This window comes from Prionailurus viverrinus, chromosome B2 (genome assembly GCF_022837055.1).
Source record: "Prionailurus viverrinus isolate Anna chromosome B2, UM_Priviv_1.0, whole genome shotgun sequence".
NCBI lineage: Eukaryota > Metazoa > Chordata > Mammalia > Carnivora > Felidae > Prionailurus > Prionailurus viverrinus.
In genome coordinates this window covers 38,257,060-38,276,472 of record NC_062565.1, presented here as the reverse complement: position 1 = coordinate 38,276,472, position 19,413 = coordinate 38,257,060, and the positions used below count along the sequence as shown (strand labels likewise).

Below are 19,413 nucleotides of genomic sequence, written 5' to 3'. Positions count from 1 at the left end.
AGTTGCACTGAAGCTGAGTCTTGGAGGGAGGAAAGATGTTGCTTGGCACGTGTCATGGGCGTCCAAGAAATCCTTCACAACGAAAGGTGTACCAGAGTGAGGACCTGGTGTCCAGAAACACCCCAAGGTGAGCAAGAGGCGAAGAGAAGTACCTTTGAGAAGCAGACCTTTGAACAACACCGGTGTTAGGGACACACACCACCCCCCCGCCAGTAGAAAATCCACGTAGAATTTTTGGCTCCCCAGAACCTAATCACTAATAGTGAGAACCACAAGATCACTTTTTCCTGCTGTTCACAATTTACTGAAGAGGCAAACTGTTCACGCGGAGATGATTAGTGTCACAGGGCGTTTGAAGCAGATACAACACTGGAGCTCACCCCAACAGCAACAAGAGAGGACTCGGAAACGATCACAGCAGCACAACACATGCTACAGTGAATGTGAGGCACTTGTGATTTAATATGGCATCTTTATGTTTGTTTACTTCTCTCTCAATTGCGAATGGCACAATGTATGGTCTGTGCTGGTGCAAGCTTTGAGAAATTTTAACTTTTTATGATACATTTGCTACATTTCGTGGTAGTGTATGATAAAATAGACTAGCCTCTACAAAACTTTTGTGCCTTTGTGACATACCTTTTTAATTTTTTCAATACTTCCATATGTGAACTATGTAGTTCATGTGCGTTTATTTTCAAATTGCTGCAAATCTCCAAAACATTTCCATGTATACATACATACATATATAAATGTATATATACATATGTACATGTACATATATATGTATATATGTATATACACATATGTACATACTTATATATGTATATACATATATACACATACATACATAAATGTATGCATATATACATACATTGTATGTATGTATATGTATACATATATACATATATATGTATATGTATATATACATGTGTATATACATGTATATATACATATATACACATGTATATATACGTGTATATACATATATACACATGTGTATATATATACATATACGTACGTATATGTACGTATATATATGTTATTTATTTTTGAGAGAGAGAGACAGAGTGTGAGCGGGGGAGGGGCAGAGAGAAAGGGCGACACAGAATCTGAAGCAGGCTCCAGGCCCTGAGTTGTCAGCACAGAGCCCGACACAGGGCTCGAACTCACTAACTGAGAGATCATGACCTGAGCGGAAGTCCCTCACTTCACCGACTGAGCCACCCAGGTGCCCCTCCAACATATTTATTGAAAAGCATCCACCTATAAACAGACCTGCACAGTTCTGACGCATGTTGTTTCAAGGTTAACTATAATTACCAGGCCGAAATATAGGACTTAAAGAGGTGCAGTGGGAAACAAGATTGGGGCCAGATAAAGGAAGGTTTTGAATGCCAGGTTAAAGAAGAGGAATCCGCTGAAGGATAGGTGGCTGGCTTATAGCGAGGAGAGTCTGAGATGAGATTTGGATCGGAGCTGGGATTTAGGCAATTCTAGTGGCCCTGATGGTGGAGGGAATGACAGGGGACAGGGAAAGAAGAGGGAAGATCTAGGCAGCAGCTCTCCGAGTAAGAGTTAATGAGGCCCTGAACTCCCAAGAATGGAGACGAGGGAGATGGATGCCAGAGATGTCACGGAGGGGTGTGCACGCCAGCACGTGTGTGAGCCGGCAAGGGGGCTTTGGCAACACATGTACTGGGCACAGAAAACAAGGGCTTGGGCAGAGATCGAGTGGGAGTGGCGGGGAGCTCTTTGGGCAACAGCTGTGAAGTAAAAGAGAAGAAGGAATTTCAACACCCAAGTCTCTGCTACCCATTAGAGCCAGAGGTCTGGGGCTCCCCGCCAAAGGGAAACCACCCTACACGTGACATGGGGCGCCTCACCCCCTCCCGCTTCCGGGAAGCCAAGCCCCTCCCCCAGGTCACACAGAACACAGATGATGCTGTCTTTACTGAAAGGGTGCCTGGAAAACGGCCTATGGCTTCTTCCCGTGCGCTCCGGAGCAGCCCAACGTGCTAAGAGCACACACCCTTCTGGGCAGCCCAGAGCTGGGGGGAAGCGCCCTTGCTGACCACTCCTCCTGCTCCTCTTCTCCTGGGTCCCCAGGACAAAAGCATTCTGTCACTCATGAGGGCAGAACCCCAGGTGCCGTAGGGGCCACCAGCCCCGGAGCCCCAGCTGGGCTGGGCACACGGTCACACTCTGGACCCCGGGCAGAGCCTTCCTCAGACGCGGTGCCCTCCTTCCCATCCTGCTAGGCCCTCTCTTACTCCTGCATTCACACCAGGAAAGGCCCTGCCTGTGCCTCAGGGCTTCTTCGCTGGACATAAATCCTGGACCACAGGCACATTCCGTCTCTCCAGGGCAGGTGGCAGGGGGACACCGACTGGGGGAGGGGAGAAGGGGAACTGAGCAGACCCCTCGATGGCAAATGTGGTTGAAACGTAGGCCCAGGTGACCCCTCACCTGCCCCTCACTCTTGTTTATACCATTTTACCTGTTCCTTCATTCTAACAGATGGTTGTGGCGCACCTAAGTACCACACTAAGGGCTGGAAAAATACCATAGAAAACAAGAGCTCGGTTTGGTGGCGGAAGGGAAAGAATCAAGCCAATAAACATAATGAAGTGTGGACATGGTTAGGACGGAAGTACAAACGTTTGGGTGTGAGGAACGTTTGTGGAGCTCCATCCCAATGGGGGTCCTCTTCCACCCTGTTCATACACACGGTCTAGCGGGCACATCCTATATATTACAATAAGCACTGGGAATAATCAGCCATCCAAGATCCAGGACCAGACGTCCATCCCAGGGTTCACGATATAATAAAAGACCCAAAACACCCAAAATACTAAAATGTAAGGTATTGATTAAACATATATAAACACAAGAGCGCGCACGCGCGCGTGCGCACACACACACACACACACACACACACACACACACACGGCAGGCTGAAGTAATTTTATTTGTGTTGGAGTTTGGGGTTATTTTTCTTACTTTTCTAGATTTTTCCAAATTTCCCATTACAAGCATTTATTATTTTCATCAGAAAAAAATAAGGTTGTTTTTAAAGTTTATTTATTTATGGGGGGGGGGGTGTGGAGAAAACACACGCAGGGGAGGGGCAGAGAGAGAGGGAGAGAAGAATCCCAAGCAGGTTTTCAGCTGTCAGTGCAGAGCCCGGGGCTCAAACCCACAAACTGTGAGATCATGACCTGAGCCAAAACCAACAGTCAAACATTTAACCGACTGAGCTATGCAGGAGCCCCAATGTTATTTTTAAAAGAAGATGAACTTTAGGCTACAAATGAGGAGGCTTAGGATTGAATCCCATCTCTACCTTTGCAGGCTACCTGGGACAAGAGAGTACAATTTCTTTGAACCTTGTCAGTAAATGAGCAGGGCGAACCACAGGCTCTCCAGAGCTTCTCCCACCCCTGACACTAGGCTCTGTGCCATAGACTACATGAAGTGCTAAATGATGCGGGTTGACTGGATCCTATCCCCTGGGCTCCCATTAGTTCATCATTCACTCATTTGCTCATTCATTCAACCACCACTGTTGTTAGCACTCCCTCTGTGCCTGGCACTGCTCTTGGTGCTGGGGACATAGAGGCAACTAACTGAACAGGCGCAGCTCCTGCCCTCACACAGCTAGGTCCCCAAAGCTCAGGGTCTCTTTCCACTGCTCTTTTTTCTTCCATTCCGAATGCCCTACCTATCCTGTTACCAATTCTTGCCACCGCTTTTCCAAAATGCCTCGGGTACGTGGGTTTCATTCCCAAACCCCATGCTCCAGACCTGGTCCAACCCCACACAGTCTCATGATGGGACCAGCGCTGACCCCTCATTTCTCCCCGTTCTCAGCATCCTGCAGTTTTTGACTCATTTCTCTAGGAGCACGTGATTCTGCATCCCTCAGTTCAGCAGCCCTCAGAGTCCCCAGTCCCAACGGAGAGCCACCTGCTTTAATTGTTCGGTTTGGCCATTTGGTGGGGCTCGCAAATTCCATACCGGCCAAGCCTTGAAATCAGATCTACATCCTACACGCCAGTGAGGACCTGGAAGAAATGGAACCTTCCCACACTGCTCTGGGAACACAAAATGGCATCTCCAATATGGAAAACAGTTTGCCCATTGCTTAGAAAGTTAAACACACACCTCCGTATGATCTGGTTGTTCCAATCCTAGGTATTTATCCAAGAGAAATGCCAGCACATGCCCATACAGAGTCCTATTCCTGAATGTTCACAGAAGCTTGATCTGGAGTAGCTCCAAACTAGAGGCAACCCAAACGCCCATCAACAGGTGAATCAATAATCTAATTGTATAGTTATCCACAGAGTAGAATACTATTCAGCAATAAAAAGGAATGAATTATCAATACATGCTACATGTGGACAGAGCTCAAAATAATTATGCTAAAGAAAAAAAAACTCCAGAGGCAAAAATGATTAGTATGGTACAATTCTGTTTATCTGAAGCTTGAGAAAATGAAACTAACCTATAGTGATTAAAACCAGGTGGGTGGTTGCCTGTGGAGGCAGGGGAGGGTAGGCAGGGAAGGGGTGGATTTTGAAAGGACATAAGGGAACTTTGGGGATAATGGACATGTTCACAATCTTGATTGGGGTAGGGATTCAGAGGCGTATACCTATGTTAAAATGTATCAAGCCAAGTACCTTAATTACATATGGTTTATTGCACATCAATTATACTTCGATAATGTAGCAAAAAAACAAAACAGGTCTATTTACAGCCTCACACTATCAAACCGTCAAGGCCATTAGAGAGTGGCCACTCTGGCCACTGCAGCTGGTTACTCTCTAGAAGGTTACCAATATTATAAATAATATTACCTATATTACATTATATTATAATACTATAGAGATTCCAGGAAAAACCTGAGAAGTAGGGAATGGGAATAAGGAATTACCCCTCCTACCTGGGCCCAGGGCCCAAACCTGGCAAGTATCAGCTGATCTGGCCTCATCTTCCAGGAGGCAGGTTCCTGGTACACTGAAAGAATACATGTTTTTATTAGCCTGTGGCTAGGTTATTTAGTATCTAAGAGCCTCATTGCCTTTGTGGGCACACAGATGACCAAGCCCACCTCCCAGGGCTACTGTGAGCACATTATCAGGTGGCCAGCACAGCACTGAGCACATCACAGGCCCTCAAACTCCATTCCCTCCTCCTCTCCAGGCTCCAGACTCCTCATAGTGGTGGCTAAGGTTCAGAGCACAGCCCACGAAAGTGGGAGAAGCTAAGAGGCTGCCAGGAGCAGAGTAAGGAGGGGGTTGGAAGCCCAGTGAAACATAAACAGTCACAAACCTGGTTCCATCTGGAAGTCTCTGGGGGTAGGGCTGGGGTGACAGCAGCCCAGGGCTTCTGGGTAGATAAAAATAGGGCTCTCTAAGCCTGGGTTACAGTCCTGGAATTTGTCAGAGGCAGAAGAGATGGGGAGGGGGGCTGAGAACAGTGGCTATGACAAGGAGTTTTCAGGACAAGGCATAAGGAGGGATGTGAATTGGGCAGGATAGGATGTTGGGCGGGGGGGGGGGGGGGGGTACCTGACCTTGTACACTACACAAACAAGTATAGGAAAGGCTCAGAACTGACCGAAGAAGAAAGAGAAGAAATGAATGCGTGAGAGGGTTTGACTCTGTGATGCAGAGGTAGATGTGTGGGATGGTTATGTGTGATATGTATAGTGTGTCTTTATCTGTGTATGTGTATTTCTGGTGTGTGTATATGTGTCAGCAAATACACAGGATTCTACTGACTTTCAAGTCTCAGCAGAGAGAAGACCCAGTTCGCCTCCCAAAGTACATAAGCAGAGGAAACAGGAATGTCACTGAAAATCAGCCCCCTTAGTTTGTAAGGAGCTACCTGAGCTTAATAGTCAGGAAATGTTACTGTGGGGAATTCTGTGTCTTGTCTTCAGCACCACCTTATGGCCCAGCAGGAGAGACCCATTCAAAAGATGCTTGCACCTGCCATGGACCAGAGACGGGACATTCCCATTCATCATCTCATTTAATCTCAAGACAATTCAGTGAGATCACGATTTTTGACTGAGGAGGATGCTGAGGTTCAAAGCCAAGAGGGGAGGATACCCAAACGGGGGCTCTTTCCTATTATACAAACCACCTCATTCCAACCCAGTTTCAATTCAGCTCCAGATGTGTGTGTACACGTGTACATGTGTGTGTGTGTTCCTCTGTGTATACATGCGTGCCCAGCAGATATAACTGGGTTTCCTCTGGGGATATATTATAATAGGGCATACACTCCCTCTCCCTCTGCTATCTGAAATGTGTCCCCAAACCACTGCGTGCTCCACACTTTTACAAGATAGATACTCAATACATTTCTAGAAAGGATACTAACGTTTACTATAAACTGGGCTGGGCTCAAACTTTAACATCCATTTGTGATTTTATGATCTGAATTTTTATATATAGGGAAGTTAAGGCTTAGAGAATGTAAGCAAGTTGCCCAAGTTAATACCGTGTTCATAAAACATGTGTCTCAGTTTGGTCAATTCTAAAGCTCAGACGTAGCCTTCCCGCTGCATAGAGATGGCAGGGTGTCAATGGCAGCATCGTGTAAAACGGTCAGTGCCCCACAGCCATGGCAGCCTCCTGTGGTACCCCGTCCCTTCCCCCACCACCCATGCCACTCTTAGGGGAGAACCCAGCACTAGTACAGAGAAACCTTGACCCCAACCACAGACAGCAACCCAGCCCATCATCTTACCACACACACAGAGTCACAGAGAGGTCCGGGCTGTTCCCTCCTCTGGACCAGCCTCTTGGGCATGTGAGCTGGGCACTCTCAGCTCTGCTTGCCTTAAGGCTCTCCTGTCGTTGTCCTGAATCTTTCCTAATTTTTGAACAAGGAGCCTTGCTTTTCCATTTTGCACAGGGTCCCGCAAATCATGCAGCTGGTCCTGCCCGTCTTCTAGGGCAGCCAGCTCAGGGAGTCTTTCCCAGGAAGAGCAGCCCAGCCAGCCACTCCCTGCATGTTTCCAAAAATGTTACCCACAGTCCCTGAATGGTCAGGACGGAACAGAGACAAGTTACTTTAATCTGGGGTGGCTTCCTGCCCAAATGGCCTTGATGGCCAACTCAGTAACTGCTAGACTGCTCTCCGCCCCGTCTCTCCTCTGTATCCCACCTCACCCCTCCACTCCACCACGTCCCCTCGTTTCCAACCTCATTGTCTTCCTCCTCCCTAAATGCACATCGCTTGTGGGACTGAAATTCCCAGAGGACACAGACATTTCCGCTTGTACCCCCAAGTCCCCTCATGGGGCTCCTTCAGCACGCACAGCAGGAACTTGATAAGAGCAGCAGAATTTAAATACATGGTAGTATTTCCTGAATTCTTGGCCCTATCATAAAACATATCAGTGTGCTATTACATTACACATACGCAAAGACGGTTGATCCTGCGACTGGATAAACACCAAACGCGAGACACTGTGTTATCTTTGAAATACAGTGAAGACCCACTCTGCTTGTCCCACCTTTGGGCTCACATTATTTCCCCCATGCCCACCTCTGCCTCCTCTGCCTCCTCTCCCTCCCTCTACCCCTCTGCAGATCCTACCTTCCCCGGGCAGCCTTCCTGACCATCCCAACCCACCTGGATTCTCCAAAATACACTCCGAGCACTCTGTCCGCTCTGTCTACAGGACACTTCATCAGATACCACTTTGTGGCACCCCATGCTATTTCATTTCTTGCATTAATTTATATTTTTCACACCCATGCACTTTTTTCTTTCTCTAGACTCTGACCCCAGAGGAGTGGTTCATGGCACAGTGCCTCGCATACTGCAAGCTCACTTCCCGATCGAAAGACATCTGATGGCAGTGGGTGGAGGTGGGGTAGAAAAAAGAGGAGAAAGTTATTAATCGCCCAGAAGTAAATCTTCATGGCAAACCCAAAAAACGTAGGTACTTAGACCTTTTCTCTTCTGGAATCCACTGGAGGTCAAAGGCATCCAGACCTTGGCCAGACACCCTCAAGAGGTGTCTCAAGTGACATTCAGCGAGAGGCAAAGGCATGCTCCTTTGTAAACCTGCACAGTTCAGTCAGATCCCGGCATTCCCAGACAAAACACAGGACATCTCCATCTCTGTTTGGGTCTATTTTCTCCCCTCTTTCCTGCAAGCGAAAGGCATCTCACATAAACCGTGTAAGAGACAGCTTTCCTCTCTGCACTTCGAGAAAGGGGATGTTTCCTCCAAGGGAGTCCAGGCCCTGGCTCCAGGACTTCAGGCTACAGAAGCCAGGCCGCCCCGCCAGCAGCTACAAGCCCTGGGAGCAGTCTCTGTGTGGACTCTCCCATTGCTAAACCACCTTTCTTTGACTCGGACATCCCTGCAAACTCTGCCCCAATTCTCTTCACCAAAGTGGCTTTACGGACCCAGCAGGGCACCTCGTCCGTCCCTCAGGGCCCAGTAATGGAGGCCCATTATCCACCTCCCCCTGGCACTGCACTTTCTGGGTATCCCCTCCTTCCATCCTGTCCCCTCTGCCTTTAACCAGTGCTCCCTCATTTCACAGAACACTGTAAAATGCTTCTTCACAATTCACCCCGTCTTTCCCGATCAAGTCCTTCAGGATCTCACACCTCACCGCACAGCAGAAGTGCAGGGCACAGTGGAAAATGTCGATGCCTGAATCCCAGCGAGAACCAAGGAAAACAGAATCACCGGGTGAGTGTGGGGGAAACAGCAGGGCGAGCTGCTCTTCCAGGTTTGCCCGAGATTGTCCTGGTTTTAGTACTGAAAGTCCCACATCGCAGGGGACCTCTCCGTCCTGGGAAACCTGGGCTAGTATTGAGCCTATTGGGCTCTGGTAGTTGTTAAGTTTCAGCAGGTGATTCTTTTTTGTTTTTAGTTCACGTTAGTTAACATACAGTTAATATACAGTTAACATAACATAACATACAGTCTTGGCTTCAAGAGTAGAACCCAGTGATTCATCTCTTACATATAACACCCAGTGCTCATCCCTAAAAGTGCCCTCCTTACTGCCCATCACCCGTTTAACCCATCCCCCCACTTACCTCCCTCCAGCAACCCTCAATTTGTTCTCTGTATTTAAGAATTTGCCTCTCTCTTGGTTCTGATATTATTTTTCTTCCCTTCCCCCATGTTCATCTGTTGAGTTTCTCAAATTCCACATGAGTAAAATCAGATGATTTCTTTCTCTGACTTATTTCGCTTAGCATAATACCCTCTAGTTCCATCCACGTTGTTGCAAATAGCAGGAGTTCATAGTCTCAGGTGATTCAAATTTGCAGCCAGACTTGCAAAACACTGGACCACATCCAGGTCAAGTACTCTGCCCTGCCCCCCCCCCCCCCCCCCCCCCCCCCCCCCCCCCCCCCCGCTCAGCCAACTGCCCCAGGGCAATCCCTAAAGCCAGAGTTCACCTGCCTTTTGTTTTCATTTAAGTCAGGTGATCTCAGAAAGTGTCCCTAGCCCAGCACAATCAGCATTACCTGGGAAGTTGTTCATAAAAAGGTGGAGCCAATTCTAAATCATTTGCTCTTCTCTCAACTACAGCTAGATCCTTGGCAAACCCCTACTAAGAGCGAGTGGCACTGTTTCCAGTAAAGTAGGGTTTAAGGAGTTAACTGTCAGATACCAAGGGCTTGGTGGTGGAGGTGGTTTGAGGCTGGGAGGTCAGACCCCAGGGAGGTGTAGTGGTGATCAGAGGGGGCCTTGGCGTTCATGCAGATGTGACAAATGTTTACTGACCACTAACTAACCAGCTGGCTTGTTCATGCCAGCTCATTAAATTCAATACTAACTCTGTCAAGCACATGGTGTCGGGGAAAACCTGCCTCGACCTGCTCGAGCTCAGGACCATTTGAGGAACTGATGCATGAAGCTGACAGATGGAGGTCACAATATCAGCCCCGCTCTGATAAAGCTGTCCAAGTGCGGGGCTTTATGTCTCTGGCCAAACGGACTGCTTCATATTCCATTCAGTGAGGCCCGCCCACGTGTCTAATCACCAGCCTAGGAGGGTGACTGTGGACCTCCCACAGGAGTGGGCTCCTGACCTCATCTCCCAGAACTGGCCGGAAGCAGCCACCCTGCAGGCAACAGATCCCAGAAAGGGGAGGAAGTATTGGCAGGCCCAGCTCATTACTTCTCCTAGAATTACTGCTTAGAGATGCCTCGCCTCTTCCCTTGAGGAAGTGATGGAGAGGATGAGGCCTGAGAGTGAACAGCCTGGGCTGTCCCCCACCTTCTCCCCACGCATGTTAGAGCCACTCATGGCCTTGCCCCACCCCCAGCGACACTGGCCTGGTCTGGGGAGGGAGCCAGACACTGACTGATGTTTTGTCCAAGTGCCCCAAGTGATGCTAAGGTGCCATCAGTATCAAGTAACCACCCTTGGGAGATCCTCTCCTGAAAACGGGATGGCAGGGATGTCCTCCCTAAGGGTTGGAGTGTTCCTATCTCACAAGCAGGGAAACAAGCGCTCAGGAACACCTCGCCCCAGGGCCAGAGCCAGCAGACAGACTTGTAAGGATGAGGAATGGCCGCGAATGGACCAGCTCTCTCCAAATATTGGTGGACTTGTGGGTTGTCAGCCAGCTTGGAGCCAGATCGGCGAAAGCAGCAGTCCTAGAGTCTCCTGGGGGGGGGGGGGGGGGGGCTTGTTGAAATGTGGCTCACTGAGCCCCACCCCCAGAGTTTCTGATTCAGAGGGAGGGCTGGGTAGCCGTGGGAAGAGAAGACAGGCCAATTTGGTTTCTAGCCATGGCTTTGCGACCTACTAGCAGGATAACCTTGCCTGGCTCACTCACCCTCTCTGAGGCTCAGCTTCTTTGTTTGTCAAATCCAGATCACAGGAGGAATGACTCATGTGTTTCGGATGACCTGGACGGGGACACACGAAGCTCCTAGTGCGGTGCGTGGCACACAAGAGGAATGGGGATAAACTATGTTAATTATCATTTGTAGATATGCTAGCTAGGGATGGCTCCTTTGAAAAGACTGGGAAGAGGTTTTGGATTCAGGCAAGAATACCCAGAGGCAGAACACCAAGGAGAGAATGAGCCAAGCCTTAAAGGAGGCAGGGAGGGGAGCCAGAAACAGAGCATAAGCCAGTGCACACAAGTGGCAGAGGGTGGGGGTCTGTTGCAGATCTGGCTGAGAGAGGGGCTGGGATTCAAAGGCACCCAAAATAGAACTTCCTCCTCCCCAAGTTCACAACTCACTCTGCCCGCCCCCCCTTCTCTCTGGGCCATATTCCACATGCCTCTGTCCTGGCTCATTTGTTAGAACTGCCCCCCCTCAAGGCACCCCCACCCCTGCCCTAGGGACTCAAGGAATCTGAGCAATGTGTCCAATTCTTGTGCTGGAGGAAAAGAAGCAAAATTAAAGGGGGAAAATGCTCTATCTATGCCTGTGTCTTTGCATGACTTCCCACAGCCCCCCTGGTCCTCCTCTCCCCCACGAGATGGCCATTCCGAGTCAGCATCTGGTTAGAAGTATCCAAACCAACAGGGACACCAACGGCCCACTTCCCCTCATCCAACGACAAAGCTGCTGTCTCTGCCAACCCAGGCCCCTTCCCTGTTTCCTAACTAGACTCAGTGCTCATCTCCCTGAACTGAACTTCCCTTGATTACAAGAGTTTCTCCCCCCATGTGCACACCCATCCATCCATCCATCCATCCATCCCGCGAGCCTTCACCACATACCTACTCCGTGCCTAGGCACTGTGCCAGACAGCAGGGTTTGCAGCATGAAGAAGGCACAGCCCCTGACCTGCCCTGTGGGCTAAGGAAGAAGCACAGGATCTGGAGCTCATACTGTGCAAAGGAGAACACGAGGCCCCTTGTCATGCTCTTCAAGTTCTGGCTCATGCTCTTTAACCCCCTCTTCTAATGTGAGAAGAGACCTCACAGCCACTGGTGGGATACACCAGATCTTCCTTCTCTCTCTCCCTGGCACACACACAAAACACACCAAAGAAAACATGTCCATATCAGACGCAGGTAACACACTCCGTGGTTCCATGTCGCTTGCCATTCTGCAGATTTTAGAATTTGAGCGTCAGCACGCACGTCTTCTTCAGTGACTGTCTTGACCCCTCTATCGGACATCTTTTTAAAAAAAATTTTTTTTACATTTATTTTTGAGAGACAGAGACAGAGCACAAGTAGGGGAGAGGCAGAGAGAGAGAGAGACACAGAATCCAAAGCAGGCTCCAGGCACTGAGCTGTCAGCACAGAGCCCAATGCAGGACCCAAACCCACAAACTGCAAGACCATGACCTGAGCCGAGGTCGGAAGTTTAACCAGCTGAGTCACCCAGGAGCCCCTCTCTATTTGGCATCTTAACTTTGACTTGCTTGGATCTCCCAGGCACTGGAGATACAGAGAAGAATAAAATATTCCTGGCTGAATCCTGGAGATCCAAGTCTAGTGGGAGAGCCAGGCACTTAACCAGATAATCATAATACAATATGGGACACACAAGCCAGACATCGTGATGTGAGCAGAAAGCGGCATCTCATATGTCCCAGTCATTGACAAGGAGGATACCAGGGGAGGCTTCCTGGAGAAGGCAATGAAGAGAAGCAGTAAGTCTGAAGTGGAGCCTGTGCGTTGGCTTAGTGCCTGCCATTCCAGGTCACCTTAATCACTTCCTGCTGACTTGCTCCCTTCCCTCCCTTGCCCCTCCATCTCAGAATGCCCAGGACATTGGGGCTTTTGGAAAAATGAATCCATGTCCATGTGGTGTGACTGTAGGTGGATTTTTCCCCCTACTTTTATTTAGAGTTAATGTTATAATACCAATAACTACTTATGTAATAAAAGCTAAATTTATAAAGTGAGAAGCTATTTCCCCTGGCTATTTTTAGCTGGTGCCCAGATACCCGCCTTGGCCTTTCGACTCTACCACAAACGAAGGCCAGAGTGGAGATTTCAAATGCAGCACCACCACTCCTTGGTAGCTGAAAAAATAGCTCCTGGCACCCCAAAGAGGGCAGGGCTTCAGCAGACTGGAGAGCAGAGAGTCAGAGCTGCACCGGGCTCTGCGAAGAAGGCGGAAGAAGGCACCTAGCTGCGAGTCAAGGGCCTCGGGAAGCAGGGTGGGGACGAGGTTGTCACACTATGCTTTCATCTGGCACGCTCATCCAAACAGCTCGTGAAAATCATTGTTCACGTCAAGACTGAAGGCGAAGAGAAAGATGCAGGTTTTCACGTGCACTGGAGCTGGGGAGAGCTGGAAACCCTACCAGCCCTTGCTAATATGACCTGAGATTTCCTCTGCCATGAACAGTCTGCCCTGATATTTACGCCTGGTTGAACCAACTGAAGCCAACCCCGCTTTCTCTGGAGATTTGATGAATTCTTCAAGGGGCTACATTTTATTTCGCTGAGTGCTAGCTCAAGAACCCTGGCCCCGAGACTCCTTTCTGAGAAGCAGCAAAGACCTCAGGGAGAGGATGGGGTTGAGACTCTAGAAGTTTAGCTTCTGAACTTGGCTCTGCCTCTGACTCACTATAGGGCCTTGGGAAAGTTACCTTCTTTGAGCCTCACCTTTCTCGTCTGTACAAAGAGAATATGACAGAACATACCCCATCATGGAGTCATGAGGAGTAACTGATAATTCAGGAATAATACTGTATGTCTGATACAGGGTATTGTACAAGGAAAATATTTAAAATATCTCGTAATATATTTTGCCCCTGGGAAATCCAAGTGTTTCATTTTTTTTCCCTTTCCTTTCTCTCGAACCTTCTAATATCAGAACAAAGCCATGACATTATTTTCCCCAGGCAAATAACACAGAGGACCCCCCCCACCCCCACCCCCGGAACACAAAAGTCAACAGAGTTGGGAACGGCCGCAAAGAGGTAACGCTATTTTCTCCAGTCAGGAATAAAGAAAAAGCCTTTCTAGGACTAGGAGGGAAATGAAGTAAATGGCCAGGATTTCACTCCCTTCCCCATCTGGGGGCTGAGGAGGGAGACATCATTAGAAATGACCCAATTATGGATGCCTGGGAGGCTCAAGTCAGTTAAGCATCCAGATTCTTGGTTTCAGCTCAGGTCATGATCTCATGTTTTGTGAGTTCAAGCCCTGTATTAGGCTCTGAGCTGACAGCACTGAGCCTGCTTAGGATTCTCTCTCTCTCTCTCTCTCTCTCTCTCCCTCCCTCCCTCCCTCCCTCTCTCTCTCTCTCTCTCCCTCCCTCTCTCTCTCTCCCTCTCTCTCTCTCTCTCTCCCTCCCTCCCTCTCTCTCTCTCTCCCTCTCTCTCTGCCCCTCCCCACTCATGCTCTCTTTCTCTCACTCAAAATTAAAAAAAAAAAAAAAAAAAAAAAAAAGAAATGACCCAATGACTTAGAGAATTCCAGAACAGGGAAATGCCATGTCCCTTGGAGAAGCCCCACCTTCAGCAGGGCTCAGAGAAACATGGCTCTGCCGCAGGAAGGTTAGCAAGCACCAGGGGCTGCCCTCAGGCCCACCCATTTACAGTCCTCATATCCAGACAACAGCTGGACACCGGAATCCTCCAGGGACAGGCAGGTGTCCCAGGAGAGCCAAGGGGCCTGAGGAAGCCAAAGCTTGAGCAGCGGGTGCCAGGTTTCCCTTCAAAAGCCCTGGGACAAGACCAGACACGGCCCCTTCAGTGGATTTTAGCACAGGGGTTCCAGAAGCCGAGGGAACACAGAACAAGTCAGTGGATATCACAGGGACCCTGTGGCCCCAAGGTCCCCACGGGAAGACACCCTCACAGGGAGCCTGAATTGGGACTTCACTGAACCAGGAGCCATTGTCTCACATCAGAACAGGCTGAAGCACCTTTATTTATCAAGCTAAGATTTGTATTGCAAGTTACCAATTCAGGACATAATTGTTTTTTCCCGCACATGGGAGTTGGATATATTTTCACTTCCTATTTCTGTAAGGCTTCAGTAAACATTAGCTGCTATAATCCTCATCATCGTTAACAAAATAAGCTGTTCTCAGATTGACACGGAGGGAGACCAGAGCAAAAACAGCCCCACTTCTTTTGGAGCTGATTCCTAGGAGGGCTGAGGGTGGCTGGCTGGAGGCGAGGGGCAGGGAGGGGAGGAGAAGGGTGAGGGGCAGCCTTTGGGCTTGACCCCTTACCATAGTATTTACCCTGTCCTGTTCTTATCGATGAATTCTTCAAGGGGCTACATTTTATCTCGCTGAGTGCTAGCTCAAGAACCCTGGCCCCAAGACTCCTTTCTGAGAAGCAGCAAAGACCTCAGGGAGAGGATGGGGTTGAGATGCTAGAATTTTAGCTTCTAAACTTGGCTTCTAATGTTAGCTTCTAAAGCCTCCCCTTTCACCCAGGTTTGCTGCTAACTCATCCTGTCCACTCCTCTGCATCTGCCTGGCCTGTGAGGTGGGGGCTGCTGGGCTTCTGCCCTCCCTGCTGGCTCCCTGGCCATGGTTATGAGCCAGAGCTGGGGAGTTCGGCTGCCTGAGCACAGATCCTAGCACCGCTTCCATCCGCTGTCCTCTCTGGCAAGTGACTTTACCTCCCTGTGCCTCAGTGTCCCCATCTGAGAATGGGAATCAGAGCAATCTGCCTCATAAGGTTAACTGGGTGGGGGAGGGGGTTAAATAGTGGGCTTGTATATGGTGACGAGGGCATGCCTAGCAAGCCCGGCATGGACATTAACAATTGTACACTTTCTCAACGAGATTTTCCACGACCATTTTAAACAACCCCTCTCCCTCCCATTTTCCACATGGACTTACTACCATGAGACACTATCCACTTTTGCATTCTCTCTCTCCTTGAGATGTCTTTGTCCATCACTCAGTGCCGTATCCACAGGGCCTAGAATCATTCCCTAGCACACAGAGGGCCTTTGTAATGAAGAATGAATTCCTACGAAACTTTACTAACTTACAACCTTAGGCAGATTATGGAATGCCACATGCCTCAGTTTACTCATCTGGAAAATGGGGTTTGTGCCTCTATCCCCAAATTGATGTCAGGATTAAATCCGATAACGTTTGTGAACATGCCCATTCCAACCCTCAGTACACGATGGATGGATGGGTGCACAAGGCTTGGCCTGACTCAGGCAGGGCCTGCAATGGTTAATTCCAGACTCTCTTCCCATCCCCCACGCAAGGCAAGGCTGGACCGAAGGCCAACTGGCAGCTGTCCAGGTAGAGGATAAATGTCAGAGGTGGGTGCCTGCGGGGCTGCCCTGGTCCTGATACGGGGTCTTGACCCAGGCAGCTGGAGTCTCTCCTCACCCCCTCCTGCTGAGAGGCACTGCCTAGGCCTGCAGCATTTGGGAGAGAGCGCAGGAGCTGAGCGGTGGGAACCTCCACCCGCCTGGGTCCCACGCCACATCCTGGCCTTGGGGGAGGTGGGCCCGAGGCCTGGACTTGCCTCCCAGCCATTCCCGGGCGGCCTGCTCTCTGGCCGGCCCAGCTGTGCTGACTGAACTCGAGGGCTGTAGGGGCAGCTCTGTCCCTCAGCACTGCCCTGTCCCCACACACACGAGGAGGAAGACGCCGGCCTCAGCACAAGGAGGGTGTGGGATTTAGAGCCCAGCTCTGTGAGCCCTGAAGCCCACCTGCCTTCCCAGCCTGCGGGAGGGAATGTGTTCAAAGGCAAATGAGCCTCCTGCGGCCAAGTCACAGAGGGGACACAGTCAAGAGCAGATTCCAAGCAGGGGTTTCCTCCTCCTTCTCCAATTTCTCACAACTCCCCAGCTTTCCAGCAATTTCCCCTAGCATCCATCCCGCTGACGACTGACCCAGAAAGAGATGAAAACAGATAGACACCCAAGCCTAGCATGGATGGTGAAGATGAGTAAGTGAGACCCAGTGTCTGTCTTGTGGATTCATTCATTCCACAGTTATGTACAGAACCTCCACTCTGAGCCAGGCACCGCACGCCGTAGGCATGTGGTGGTGAATAAAACACTCATTAAAACTACTCTCAGTCGGGGAAGAGGGGAAAACTGGTGAGAAGGTCAGGGAGGGACAGCGTGCTGGGCAATTGCTGCACAGGGCACAGTGGGCATATAGGTGAGGGGTCTGTAACACAGGCTGGGGAAGGAGGCAGAGCCAGGAATCCGGGAAGGGTGATACCACTGTGGACAATACAACATCTGGGGGGACAGTGCAGGCACCGAAGAATGGAGAAATGATATCCCTCACCTGGAGATTGCTGTCTCCAGGGTGACGGTGGCCTTAACTCCCATCGTGTCAGTCTTCAGGGATTTTCATTAGAAAGTAAGCCCTCCGGGGCACCTGGGTGGCTCAGTCAGTTAAGCGTCTGACTTCAGCTCAGGTCATGATCTCACAGTCCGTGAGTTTGAGCCCCGCATCAGGCTGTGTGCTGACAGCTCGGAGCCTGGAGCCTACTTCGGATTCTGTGTCTCCCTCTCTCTCTCTGCCCCTCCCCTGCTCACACTCTGTCTCTCTCAAAAAAATAAATAAACATAAAAAAATTAAAAAAAAAAAAAAAGTAAGCCCTCCAAGGGCAGGGACATGGTCAGTCTGCATGCTCAGAACTTAGAATAATGATGGACACATGTGAATATACCAGTGAGCATATGAACTCCCCGAAGGGAAGGTCACTATTGACCCCAAAGAGCACATGCTCCCTTCTGATCTCACTGGCATTCACGAAAATTCTCTTGCCCAATTTCTCACATGTTACAACTCTCTAAGGTATCTTCTCAGCCTCCAACACAGGTGTCTTTCCCAGGCACAGACAGTGAGGTCTGTCTGTCCCCCAAAGTGCCACCAGCTTCCCCACAAGGTCACACTCCTTCCAAAAGCCCTGGGCACGGCGATGAGAATCGCATGCCAATGAGGACAAAGGCCAGAAAGAAGAGGAAGTTGGCAGCAATGTCCACACCTGGGTCTCTGCAGAGAAACACGGTGCTGCTACCACAGCCAGCCATGGGCACACTGCTGGCCCATGCACACACTGTGCCCCAGCCCTGCCACGGAAGGCATACACACAGGAGGCACCAATTAGAGCGCTCGGTTCAGATACTACCACGGAGCTGGCCCCTGGGCCAACTGCCCAAACACCAGCCACTCTTGATTCCTTCTCAGCAGGAGACTGCAAAGAGCCCAGGTTCCCCTCAGTTTTCACTCAGACAATACTTAATGAGGGCCTACTATGCGCTAGACCCAGTCTCTGGAACTAGGAATGCACAATGGGCCTTGTCTGAGTCCCTGCATTCTGGAAGCTCATAGTTTAATGAAAGACAGGGAGAACAGTGGTTTTCAAACACTGTTTCAAACATGCTACATCCGGGATGGGTCTTCGGGGCCATCAATGAGGGAGAATCTCACCTCCCTGAAACTGGGGGGAAGAGGGGCTAGAGAGATGACAGAAGTGGTGGTGCTTGAACTGAGTCTTGAAGGAGGACTAGGTTTTCCCCAGGTACCATTCTTTGGGCAGAGGGAGGGCAAGAGCTTAAACGTAGGCTGTGAGAGGTGGGGTGCACAGATGTGGTTCAGAGCTTGGTCATGAAGGGGACCACCCTCCTTGGATTCTGCAATTGACCAGGATTTTCCAAATTTCCCTTCGGTCCATCAAAAGAATCCATTTTCAGACCAAGGAGGTTAAGGGGAAGCACACTTCACACAGAGACGGAGGCAGTTGGGCAGCCCAGGTGCAACCCCCACATGCCATCAGGCACAGGGGTGTCTCGACAGACCCCCACGCAGAGAGCCAAGGTGCGGGGGGGGCCACTGTTTCCCAGAGCAATCATGTGCTACTCCATAAGCTCAGATGCAAAAATAGGACTCTGGGGAAGATTACCCCACTCTGCTCCAGAATGGCCATACCCTTCCATCTTGGGATGTCACTCCTGCTGTGTGTGTGTGAACGAACTCCGCTCCAACTTCCTCTGACATGCCCCACAGGGGACTCCCACACTGCTGTTGGGAGGCACAGGATACCGGCAGTGGGGGCTGGCTATCCTTATGGTGACCATTTTACAGAGGAGAAAACTGAGGTTCAAGAAGCAAGGCCACTTGCCCCAGGACAAACTGACGACAGACCATGTCTAGAACCCCAACCCCAAATTCTCGGCACAGAACTCTCCTTTCCCGCGAGAGAACAGCAGCAGACACACCCTGCTTTCGTTCTTGGTTTCCCTTAAGTGCTTTCTCCTGAAGGCAGTATTGACAGAAATGACAACTACAAAAAATGTAATTAAAACAAAACAAAACCTCCAAAAACTCTTAGCTAAGATTCATTAGTGAAGATTTCCCTAAATATTGTGAGTTTTGCAAAGGCTCAGGCTAAACCACCTCTGTTTTTGGATGATGTTCCCTAATACTCCAGAAACAAATTCACGACTTCTGGTCTTTGCCTCAGATTTTCC

At 49.8% G+C, this 19,413-nt stretch overlaps 1 protein-coding gene across 8 annotated transcripts in view; it reads right to left on the bottom strand.

The window, feature by feature from the left end:
- The window catches only part of DAAM2 (dishevelled associated activator of morphogenesis 2), a 120,198-nt gene that overhangs the window by 63,502 nt on the left and 37,283 nt on the right, over positions 1-19,413 (bottom strand). The window contains exon 1 of one of the 8 annotated variants that reach the window (XM_047858428.1): positions 6,769-6,931. The exons of the other annotated variants lie outside the window; for them this stretch is intronic. The gene's annotated coding sequence lies outside the window, so the exon portion shown is untranslated. Of the gene's footprint in view, positions 1-6,768; positions 6,932-19,413 lie in introns of those variants that run through there. 8 annotated transcript variants of the gene reach the window in all.